Consider the following 11,988-nt stretch of genomic DNA (forward strand, 5'->3'; position numbering starts at 1 on the left):
TAGAACTATTTCCATTTTTCTGAAAAACCCTGATTGACACATCATTTAATTTTAAAACATAGTCTGTTACAAAATCAATGGACTAAACCCATGGAGAAGCCCTTATTTTAGTGATATGCACTGGTGAATATTAAATCAGTGTTTCCTCGAGGACAAAAAGAGCTGACTGTGCTCTTTGTGGCGTAAGGGGCTGCACATTGGAAGCTGATGCTCTCAGAGCTCTCATTTCATCCCTACACCACGAACAGTCATCTGGGCAGTCAAAGAGGCAGCTCGTCTCTTATCAACTGCTTTTGGAGTCTCCACAAATGTCTAATTATGTTTTCATGCTTCTTAATTATTTATGGGATTTCTAAATTGCTTATATGTAGAAAATGAACAGTAAGTCACACAAACAATAAACAATCACACACATCAGAATCTATTTTAAAAAGATTAAGAGGCTATTCCTAAAGTGGCTCAGAATAATGGTTAAATGCTGATACTATTACATAGTTAAATTAGTTTCTGGTTCTAAGTTAGTAAACAAAATAACTGTTATAAATCAGCTTCTCATCAAATATAGGAACTCCCCTAAGTGAAGATTAGACGTGGAAGAGAAGATTTTTTAAATTCTTGCAATTTTAGTAAAGATTGCAAATTATCCCCTAATACTTAAAAAGGCCTTGCACATATACATTATTATACATAGTGAATCAGAAGGACTGTTCCAGATAGGGTTAACTCCTTTGCCTTTATCTCTGTAGACCCATCTCTCCATGTGAGTGCCCTCTGCCCTTATTTCCACTGGTAATAATCTGTAATTTCTGCTGCTTTCTGTTTTCAATACCACTGAAGAATCAACTTTTCCTTAGGTCATATTACCTATTTATAGCCGTTTAGAACATTTTATACCGATCGGCTCTTTGGAGCTGTCTCTGGCTGTGTAAGTAGCATTTACTGGGTTTCTGTAGACTTCCATTACATGGTGTGACATTAGATTGACGGACTGTCTCAATCTTATTCTCTGTCAATTGTACACTGATCCATGACAGCATAATGGATATGTGACAGTGTTTGGAAGGGTGAAAATGACTACAATAACATTTTGGGGAGGATGGATATCAAAGTTCCTTTTAATACTCTTATTAATTTTCCCCTCTTATTAAAATTTTAAAAAGCTGCCAACATATGATATGCCAGTTTTCCTCATCAGAAAAAGAAATGATACCTGTTTTAAACAAATGGTATTAAATATGATGACAAAATAGCTGTCGATCAAGCTGAACAGGGCTATTAAGCATTCCCTGTAGCAAGGAGACTTCCAAAGACCAATTCAGAAGGGAACGCTGCTGTGCTCTCATCTGGGTCAGAGGTTGCTACATCGAGGAAGCTATTCTCTGTTGAGGGAAGAGAAAAGGATTTACTGTTCTCACAGCAGGGAATTACTCAGGACTTGCCTGAGGAGATAGCTGAACCTTCCTCAAGCAGGCATTTTGTGGCTGTGCCCAAGAACATGCTTCTGCAACTAGGCAGAGCTTTTGAACACAGAGATCTCAAGTTTATTTACTGTTTCAAAAGCTCTACCAGTGTCCTCTCTTGAGGGGCAGGGAAAAGAGAATAGAGACATCTGCAGCTCTTCTCTTTCCTCCAGAAAAGTTAAAAATAATATTCCTAAGCCTGTGATCCTTGGTTTTGTTCCTAAGAAAGTTTCCAGGATGCTACAAGGAAGCAGTGAGGAGTAGATGAGTAAGCTGAGTGTCCAGTGGAAGGCACTACAGGGGAAACACCACCCCACCATGCAGTGCTTCAGCCTGAGTGGGAGGCAAGCTTCCACTGATTTGACCCGAGGGCTGGAGGTTGCATGGATTCAAGACACAGAGGCACAGAAAAGGTGATGAATTAAATAACAAAGCAATGTCATGGATGCTTTACCTCATCCATTGTCCAAATGTAGGTACTCAACTGAAGGCTTAGAGTATACTCTGATTTATTTAAATTCTGCCCAACCCATATGATGTTAATATTTCTAAAAAAGATATGTATTCTGAAATCTTCTTTCCAGGTGATACAAGGGAAAGAAACTCCCAACCTGAAAGGCATATGGGATGATTCATGGTCTTTAAAACTATACAGTGAATTTTAAGAACAGCAGAGGTTAAAAGCAGAATATATTTATTAGGGGAAAGAAAGTTTCTAACCTAGAGAGGGACAAAAGAGGACCCAGGTGGGTTGTGAAGGAACTTGCCTTTTCTATGGAATTTTTAGAGCAAAACCATGAGGTGAGGCAGGTCTAAGGTGAAAAACATGGGAATTCCCAAGTTGGGCATGAGATGAGACAAAGCAATAGTCAACCAACAAGATTATAAGAACAGCTTCTTGGGTAAAATTGATTAAATCAGGATCAAATGGGACAGACAAGCAGGAATGAACGTATAACAGGGGCTTTTGCTGTGAATGCCTGGATTAGCATCTCCTTCTGGCTTTTTCAAGATAATTGATACCAATTCAGAATATCGATCCCTGATGTTCATCATTGGGGAGGTATGTGAATGTGTTTGTTTGATCATTTTGTCTTCAGGTCTGTCCCACAGTAGAAGTGTATCTTGTGTATACACCACAGTTACAAGGTATCTTGTCTTCCATACTGCCTCCTTGAAGGGCCTAGTTCTGTCTGACTTCCTACAATATTTCTACCTAATTCAGCAGTCTATAACAATGGAAAATGTGAAATACATCTTTTCTCATCATGTTGAGTAAATGATAAATGCACACATATTTTGACAGTACTAAAGATAGAGAAGCCAGGGAGATGGCTCAGTAGAATAAGTGCTTGCCTGGCAAGCACAAGGACCTGCGTTCAATCCCCAGTTCCATCAAAAAGAAAGAAAGAAAGAAAGAAAGAAAGAAAGAAAGAAAGAAAGAAAGAAAGAAAGAAAGAAAGATACATATAGCAAAAACATTATAAAGGCTGTGAGCAAATCAATAGATTGGGTGAGAGATTAATAAAGGTACAAACTCAAAATTTCTTCTCAATGAAAGCAGAATGCATAAGTCTTACACTAGAGTTGTACATCCAGGTTCAAAAGAGCCACAAGATAATTGTAGTAGTGATCATGATGTTGTACGCAGCTGAATTAGATACGGATATTATAGGTACTCAGACAGGGCTAGGCCCTCCAACGAGAAAGCACAAAAGACAAGATATCTTGCATTTGTGGGAGAGACAGACACTACTGAAGGCCAAAGTTTAAGACCAGAGTTCAAGCAAAGGCTTATCTTCCTAAACAGAAGGATCTGGGATTGATAATCACCTTAAAGAAAGCAGTAAATCACTAGTCTAACCCCCTACAGGATAAGCCCCTGTTCTATATTCATGCCCACTTGCTACATAAACCACTTTCCCATTGGTTCTGGATTTAATCAATTTTATCTGAACAATTTTATTTGTAATCTTGTTGGTTGACCATAGTTTTGTCCCACCTCATGTGGGAGTTCCCATGTTTTCTGCCTTAGGCCCACCATACCTCATGGTTTTGCTCTATAAAAATCCCTAGAAATGACAGACTTCTGGGCAAACCACTTGGGTCCCCTCTGTCCCTCTCTCAGACAGAAGCTTTCTTTCCCCCAATAGATAAACTCTGCTCTTAACCTCTGTTGTTCCTAAAATTGATTTTTCAGTTTCAGGTTGGTAACTTCATTCTCCTCTATGAACGGGGTCCTATTGTTCATAGTGACTTACTTCCACTAAGACAAATTTTTCCTCAGTAGGAAGGAGTGAGGAAAATAATAATTTTAAAAATGAGAATGGCACTTACAGGACTTCAGCCTGTTTCATAGGGTTAAAAATTTCTTTTCTCCCAAAATACAACTAGAAACTTGGGCATTTTTCCCTTTTACATTCAAATGAAACTTATCCTCTTTTTACTTGCAAATGGACTTCTTTTACCTATGATTAGAGTACTTCTTCTTACCTGTGAAATAGGCTTTTCTCTACCAATCTTTTGTGAGTAGGCCACACTTTTCCCAAGACTCTGGACAGAACTTTCTACCAATTTACAAAGTTCATTGGTTTTTTACCATAAAAAACACATAAATATTCCTAGATCCAAATCATAAAGTATAAAGTCTCTCTCTCTCTCTCTCTCTCTCTCTCTCTCTCTCTCTCTCTCTCTCTCTCTCTCCTTTGATGCATACTTTAAAATTTCTCTGTATCCTTAATGTCTCCTACTGTCATGTCCTGTAAATTCTTTTTCCGCAACAGGAATCCCTTAATTCCAAGGGAAGGGTCAGTTTAGGTTTTCTAAACTGGATATCTCATTAGACCCTGTCTGGTGACACTTTTCTTGGTGAGCCAACCAGGAGATAAGAAAGGCATTGGAACCATTGCCCTGGTAAGTTTAGATGAAATGTTTTCATGTGTTTTTTTTTTCTTTCTGGTTCCCCAACACCTTACCCTCTGAAGCACATCTTATGTTTTTTTATGTCATTTTTCTCTCTCTCCCTATTTACACAGTTCTTCAACCTTAGATTGTCTTAGCTTTTTCTTTTCTTTTCAGCAGTTAGAGGCTCCCAAGCCCATAAAAAAGTGAGTGTTTACATGTAAAAGCAAAAAGACAAGAGTCACAGGCTCTCTCTAAGGAAGAGCGACTGAGAGACATACCCTAGGATGAGTGGCGGTCACATTAGCTTTTCCCTGAGGTCAACAAACCCCATTCCATGTCCAGATGGAAATAAAACTTGCTCACCAGGGTGACACATATAAGAACAGACCTATCCACTGTCTCACGCATTGAGCTTGGGAAGCAAAGCCCTAAGAGACAGTGGAGAACACCAGCTTGGGGAGTGACACCTGCGGAAGTGAGCTCCTTAAAAGCATGTACATCTGCATACCCTAACCACTTTAGATAGGGTTGAGGGTATAGCTCAGCACCTGTCACCAGCCTGGCAAGCACAAGGTCCTGAGTTTAATTCCTGGACGCCATCCCCAAAAATCTCTAGATAAAAAAGGTCCTGTAGGCTACTTTTACAATTCTTTCCCTTTTGCTCATGCTCTGTCCTCTGAAGAAAAGGGCAGAGGCTTCAGTCCACTTGATGCCCTGGCTTCCCCTAGGGGTGGCTGGAGACATCCTAAGCTGTGTAAATTCAAGTGGTCATCGTGCTTGCAATGTGGAAGCCTCTGGACAAATCAAGCAAGAGCGGTGTTTTGTCTTGTTTTGAGCCCTGTTCTCCTTCTTGTCCTTTCCCCTCCCGCACACTATGCCTTTTTCACCTGCCCGGAATTTCATATTACTACAGAAGACAGCTGGAGGATGGAGGTGAATTCACAGGAGCTGAGAACTCAGGAAGTACTTTCACAGCTCTGAGAACAGTCATTATGCTTCCCTACTGGGTGGAAAGAGGGTTGTTTCCTGGTGCATCTTTCTACATGGCGTGGGGAGTACACGTTGTTTTCCTGCTGGTGTACTAGGGAGAAGATTATTGGTGACGCAGTGGTTTGCATGGCTGGCTGGGACCCAGCTTTCTCTCTCTCCTCCTTAGGTGACAGCTTCAGGCTGTGCTGGAGAAAGGAGACAAACTTTGCCCTCCTCTAGGCTGCACTCCACAATGGCTTGTGCTGTCAGGAATTTGTGCACAGGTGTGGCTTGCCTCAGGAAGGGCTACTTTTCCGTACCTTTCAACTGTGCGTAGTGTCTCTGCCTGACCTTCCTGGCTCTTGGGTTACCTGTCTTACCTTGAGGTGGCATTCTTTTGCAAGCTTACAGAGTACCTTTGATTTAGGGGAATGAAGCTAGCAACCTGAAAGACAGTTGAGACAGATCCATGTTCTCTAAAACTAAAGAATGAATTTTAGGAAAAATAAAGGTTCTGAGCAGAATGTATTTTATTGGGTGCAAAAAGCTTTTATCCAAGACAGGGATAGAAGAGGACCCAAGTGTGTTGCCCAGGAATCCACCTTTTCCAGGGATTTTTATAGAGCAAAATTATGAGGTGAAGCAGGTCTAAGGTGGGAAATATGGGAACTCCCCCATGAGGTGGGACAAAACTAATGTCACCCAATGAGAATTACAAGTATAATTTTTTTTAATTTTATTTATTTATGTGTGTGTGTGTGTGTGTGTGTGTGTGTGTGTGTGTCCAGCTCAGCCCACCAGGGGGTGGGCTGGCCGGCATGTGGTGCTGGGGGATTGAACCGTGGTCCCTGGGCTTTGCTAAGCTTGTTCTAAGTAGGTGCTTTAGACCACTGAGCCATCTCACCAGCCCCTACAAATATAATTACTCAGGTAAAATTGACTAAATCCAGGACCAAATGGGGAATTGAGTCATGTAGCAAGTGGGCGTGGAGATAGAACAGGGGCTTATCCTGCAGGGAGTTGGATTAGTGACTCCCTGCTTTCTCAAGGTGATTATCAAACCTGAATGCTTATCTTTAGGAAAGCAAGCATTTGTTCACTCTTTGGTCTTTAGGTCTGGCAGCAGGAGTGTCCGTCTCTCTTACAGTTGCAAGGTATCTTGTCTTCACTGTTACCTCCTTCTCAGGACTTAGCCCTGTCTCACCGCCTATTTCTATCTACTCAGCTGCCTATGACAATTGTAGACTCAAATGACATATAATTTATAACTGCTAAGTGGCATCTCCAAACTCTTAAACTTTCTTCTAGTTCCTTATATACATTACTGGTTCATCTATATAAAGATCTTCTGGCATGATTTTATTTTTTTGAGTAAAGCCCAGCTGTTGTGTACGATTTCCTTTTCCTGCCTTTCTGCAGTCTTGATGGAGGTCTGTTAGCTGTGTGTCAGATATAGGGACGTTTTGCTAGAAATGAGAACAGTGGATTCGAATGACTGGCAGTCATTCCTAGTCCGCATGGTGGGGAACAGAGTGGGGCTGACCATAGGGTAACAGGGCTGAACCCTCACCAGGGCACTCCTAAATCCAGGAAAAGGCAAAACTGCTGTTCAGGCCGTGCTGAACTTGGGAAACAAAGTGGACCTCTGTTTGAGGAATCAGAGCCAGAGATTCTAGCTTTTCTATTTTTTGTCCTTTTCTCTTTCTTTCTTTCTTTCTTTCTTTCTTTCTTTCTTTCTTTCTTTCTTTCTTTCTTTCTTTCTTTCTTTCTTTCTTTTCCCTGTCTCTCATTACCTCTTTTCAGAAGTGCACAAGGGAGATTGGGAAGGCATGCAGTGCATCTTAAATGATTATGTGTAACTCCGTGTCTGTCTCCAAAAATGTCACCTCTGGGTAGTATTTTACAAAGTTGGGACCGATATAAATGGGACATTTAAAAAGGATGATTTTTCTCCAACTGTAAGTTAAAGAGTAAAAAGACAAGCTGTCAAATTTGGCTTTATAATAAGGAGAAAAAATGAACAAAGAGCCCATCTTGTAATCTATAGCTCTTGGCTATTCCCCTCTTCTGACCCATATTGATTATAAGTCTCTAGTGTTAAATAGTAAGAAAAAGTAGCTTAGGTTACTAAAGAACATTATAATTTACATTAAAAAAGCACTGATTGATATTTCTTAGGGAGAGTTCTGATGAGTCTACAGTTACAAACCTAAAAGCAAGAAAAAAAAAAACATTATAATTCAGCGTGGCCAATATATGTCCAGTGCACTTTGATTTAATATAACTGTTTTATATATTCTATGTGTTAGGGCAGATGATTTTTTCTTTCTTTTTTTTGGTATACTTTACAGTTTTCTGGCTCTATTAGGGCTTTCAAAAAGAAAGACAAAAGAAGGAAGGAAGGAAAGAAGGAAGGAAGGAAGGAAGGAAGGAAGGAAGGAAGGAAGGAAGGAAAGAAAGAAAGAAAGAAAGAAAGAAAGAAAGAAAGAAAGAAAGAAAGAAAGAAAGAAAGAAAAGAAAAACTAGCTACACAAATATTCAAGATTTACCAAATCCATATCAATAGAAGATAAACAGCGCTAGGCTTAGGTGAAGCTTGCAAATAGCAACTTTAAAGTGTAATTAAAGGTTATATAGTTTAATCAATATGTATACACATGTGCATTAATTTGCAAGTATATTATGCTCTATAAATTCTATCCAAATTCACTCATAGAGAGCCAAATGTAGTGGCACAGGCCTGTATTCCCAGCACTCAGAAGTCTGAGGCAGTAGGATAACCACAAGTTCAAGGCCAGCCTGGGGTACATGGTAAGTTCAAGTCCAGTCTGCACCACAAAATGAGACCCTTTCTAAATAAGTAAGGAAATGAATAAATAAATAAGCTTATAGATAAATGGAATATCATGATAGCAACCCAAATGCCTTTTATGCATATGGCTTAACAGTGAGTTAATTTAAACTGGTTAATAAACATGAAAATGTCTTTACAGTTAGTGAAACGTTTGCACTCAAGTTATCAGCCTATCAAGGTAATAGTTACCCTAAAAACTGATTTTGTAAGTTCAATGTCCATTGTTTTTACGTGTATAATTGCTTAAGAGTTTTTCTTTGGTAGACACAGTTTAAAATGTTTATTATATTTTTTCTCATGAATAATGTAAAGTGATTGTTAAAATATAAAATATATACTATAAAATATATATGAAATACATAAAATATTCATGTATATAAATGAGGTGATGCTTAAGTGTCCACAACATATGAGTCCAGTTGTTACATACAAATTCAAATATACAGCTTATAAAAAGTAGTATATTTTGGGAGCCTGCCCATTAGCTCAGTTGTTTATGTGCCTGCTTAAACAAAGCAGTCAGGCTCAGGATGCTGTGGTTCGATCCCCAGAACTCATACCAAACCAGACATGGCCTGAAAGCTTTCTAAGGTCACCAAAAGAATAAACAAACAAACAAAAATATGTATTTTGGTCTATTAAATGTCTTTCCTTTTTTTTCTTTTTTTTCAGAACTGGGGATTGTACTCAAGCCCTTACGCTTGCCAGGAAAGTGCTTATGCCACTGAGCCATCTCCCCGGCCCCTAAATGTCTTTTCATAAATGACTAATATATAAAGTTTTAAGATTGATTCCTTAAGTTTATTAAGAATTTACATTCTAATATGTAATTCTATATTAAAAATAGTAAAATATTTTTCCCCAAGTGGGAGGCTCTTGTGCTTAAGGAATTGTCAAACAAAACTTCACGCTGTGGCTCAAAAAACAGTTGCCTGAATCAATTGGCTTCAGTTTTCTCCCCTGATGCGTGGTAGGGTGGTAGCTCTCTTTTCTCTACTGTATTGGACTTACACAACCTTAATGTTATTAAAGAATTATACATATCTATATATTTAATTATAACCTATACATGTATATAGGCTATAATTAAAAGAGCAAAATGTTTTCTGTGTCTGAATCAACGTTGTTTTCCTGATATATGAGAATGCATTTATTTAAAATTACAAAAATTAAATTAAAAATAGTTTTATATTTTAACACAATTATTGTTTTCTGTTGTTAGACTTTTAACTACTTAAGCTGTCTTAACAATTAAAGATTAGTTAAATGTTTTGTTGTAAAATTTTTTCAATAATTAACTAAGTGTTGGTTAAATAAGCAACTATTATATTAGGTTATACCACACAATGTACATACATAAATGTCTCTATCTATCTATAAAACAAATAATATTCTATGAGTCCAACTTTTAATGTTTTTTGCTTTTATTAATTTTATTGAGAAACAAATGACAATAAGACAGTTTCAAAACAGGTTAGTAAGACAGTTTCAATAATTAATACACTGCATATTGTTGTCTTCATAGTGGTTATTCATAGTACAAGATGCAGACATGATATCCTGTCCAAATACTATTAGTATAAATCTTTCTTCTCAGTGAATTAAGAGAGAGTAGCTAATTATATTGCATATACAGATGTAAAATGGTCCTTCATTTATATCCCCCTTTTTGTTTAGTTTTGTCAGAGATGAGTATTCTATTGCCATTTAAATATTGTAGGTGCATGAATTCAGCAAAATAATCCAATATAATCCAGTAGTCCATAATTGTAGTGGGTCATCCACAGGACTCAACTTTTAGTGTTGTTTGTAGAACTAAGTTTAAAATGTTTAATTCCTATAAACAATAATTACTCTCTTATATAGAATACAGATTACATCTATATTTTAAACATATAAAATGATAAACAATATAAATTTTTTAAAAATTTGGTCCTGCCATTAAAATTTGATTTATAATCATTGGCTTTAACTAAGCAAACATTTCTTATTGTTTAAGTGTAATACACTTGTATACTGAGTAATAAGACTATTAGCACTGATTCCTAAATTCTAAGCACTCTAAAGATATTTTTTGTATTTTATTTCAGTGTAGTTTCACCTTATAAATCTATAAAAAGAATCTGAAATTCACCTTAAGAACAAAACTTAAATTAATATATTTTACATCAATGATGCTAATTACTGTTAATCTCTTGGTATATTAAGTGTATTTATGTTTCTTATGGAAATGAACCTTTTAAAATACAAATCTGGGAGGCTGGGGATATAGCTCAGCAGCATAACTGCCTCCCTGGCAAGTGCAAGGTCCTGAGCTTGATCCCCAGTACATCAAACAAATATAATAATAATAAAATACAAATCTTAGGAGACTACCTTACCATGCTGATACCCACAAATAAAATCATCTATAACAGCTTTTTTAGGCATATGTTTCTGTGATGATGTTTTATTTGTATTGTGATAGTGAGGTGTTCCTAAATGCTATATGTTCCAGGAAATGTCACACTTAAGAGTAAAAATAAGGCACTAGTTGCCTCTAAAGTCCATCAAGTACTTTCTACTCAGAATTTGTTAAAAATGAGTAACAAATTTAGATGAGAATTTATGTCACTTATTATTTTGCAATTGGAAAAATACATTATTTAATACCAAAATGGATACTTAAGTATACTCTTTTAAAGATAATAGCAAGAACTTAAATTTTCAAATATAATAATGTCTTCATAATTGTTATGCTAAAATTCTGTTCATTCTTGATTGTGAATTTTCCTTGTACAGCTTCATATACATTATCTGGTAACATTCTTTAGAAATATAACTTCTAAAAGATAACTTAAGCAGTTTATTAGATTATGAACCAGTACAGATAAAATATGACACTGACTCCTACTATTAATTTTACTGTGATGAATAAAATGGTAGTTTCTGGCCATGGTGTATATTTTGAAGTGCTTAATATCCATACAGGATAATAACAGTAAAGCCCACTACTTCCATTTCAAGACAAGTCCAGTTCACCTTGTGAAATATTCAACAACTGAGTTTGGGGACCAAAGATAAGGAAGATAACTGGGCCAACAGGCAGCCAACATTTTGTACCTTGTCTTTTAAGTCAATAAGGACCCAGGCATGATGCAAGATCTCTAAAAGGATCCTGCAGCTCCATGAAAGAACCTCCAAGTAAGGTGATCAACAAAGTCCAGAGGACAAGAGCCACCCAGTGCTTACTGCGCAGAAAGAAGGATCAGGACAGAGGGACATGTCCTTCGGGCTCCCAGTGAACCCAAGAGGTCATGATTGGTAGAAGTAGAAACTAAAAGAACTAAGAGGCTCCTCACTGTCCCCAAAATTAACACCTAAAATGTAACACTTGAAGAATGTTAATTGATATCGACAGATATTTACATTTAAATATAGATTGATTTGGTTAGCATAGGTCTTTCATAGACTTGGTCATAAACATTCAACAGGAAAATATAAAAAAATCGAAGTAATAGTAATGTAAGACAGAAAGCTAGGGTACATCAAACTAAAACCAGGCTCCAACAGTACACTAACCCATCCTGGCAGTCTCTAGCTACACTTCGGCAGAGCCATGAGAATTCATGACTCCCAATCTCATAGTCCTTCCAAGAAATAGTCTTCAGTGCTTTTAGTATATTCCCATTTTGCTATTTTAATATCATTAAAACACCACTCAGTTAAAGATTTAACTTCTCATAAACATTTACCTATAGAATAAAAATGGCTATATAAATATTTCAGCTACTAAGTTTTATAGTCTTAGTGATGTGAACT

This window comes from Octodon degus, unplaced genomic scaffold (genome assembly GCF_000260255.1).
Source record: "Octodon degus isolate 3935 unplaced genomic scaffold, OctDeg1.0 scaffold00109, whole genome shotgun sequence".
Classification (NCBI taxonomy): domain Eukaryota; kingdom Metazoa; phylum Chordata; class Mammalia; order Rodentia; family Octodontidae; genus Octodon; species Octodon degus.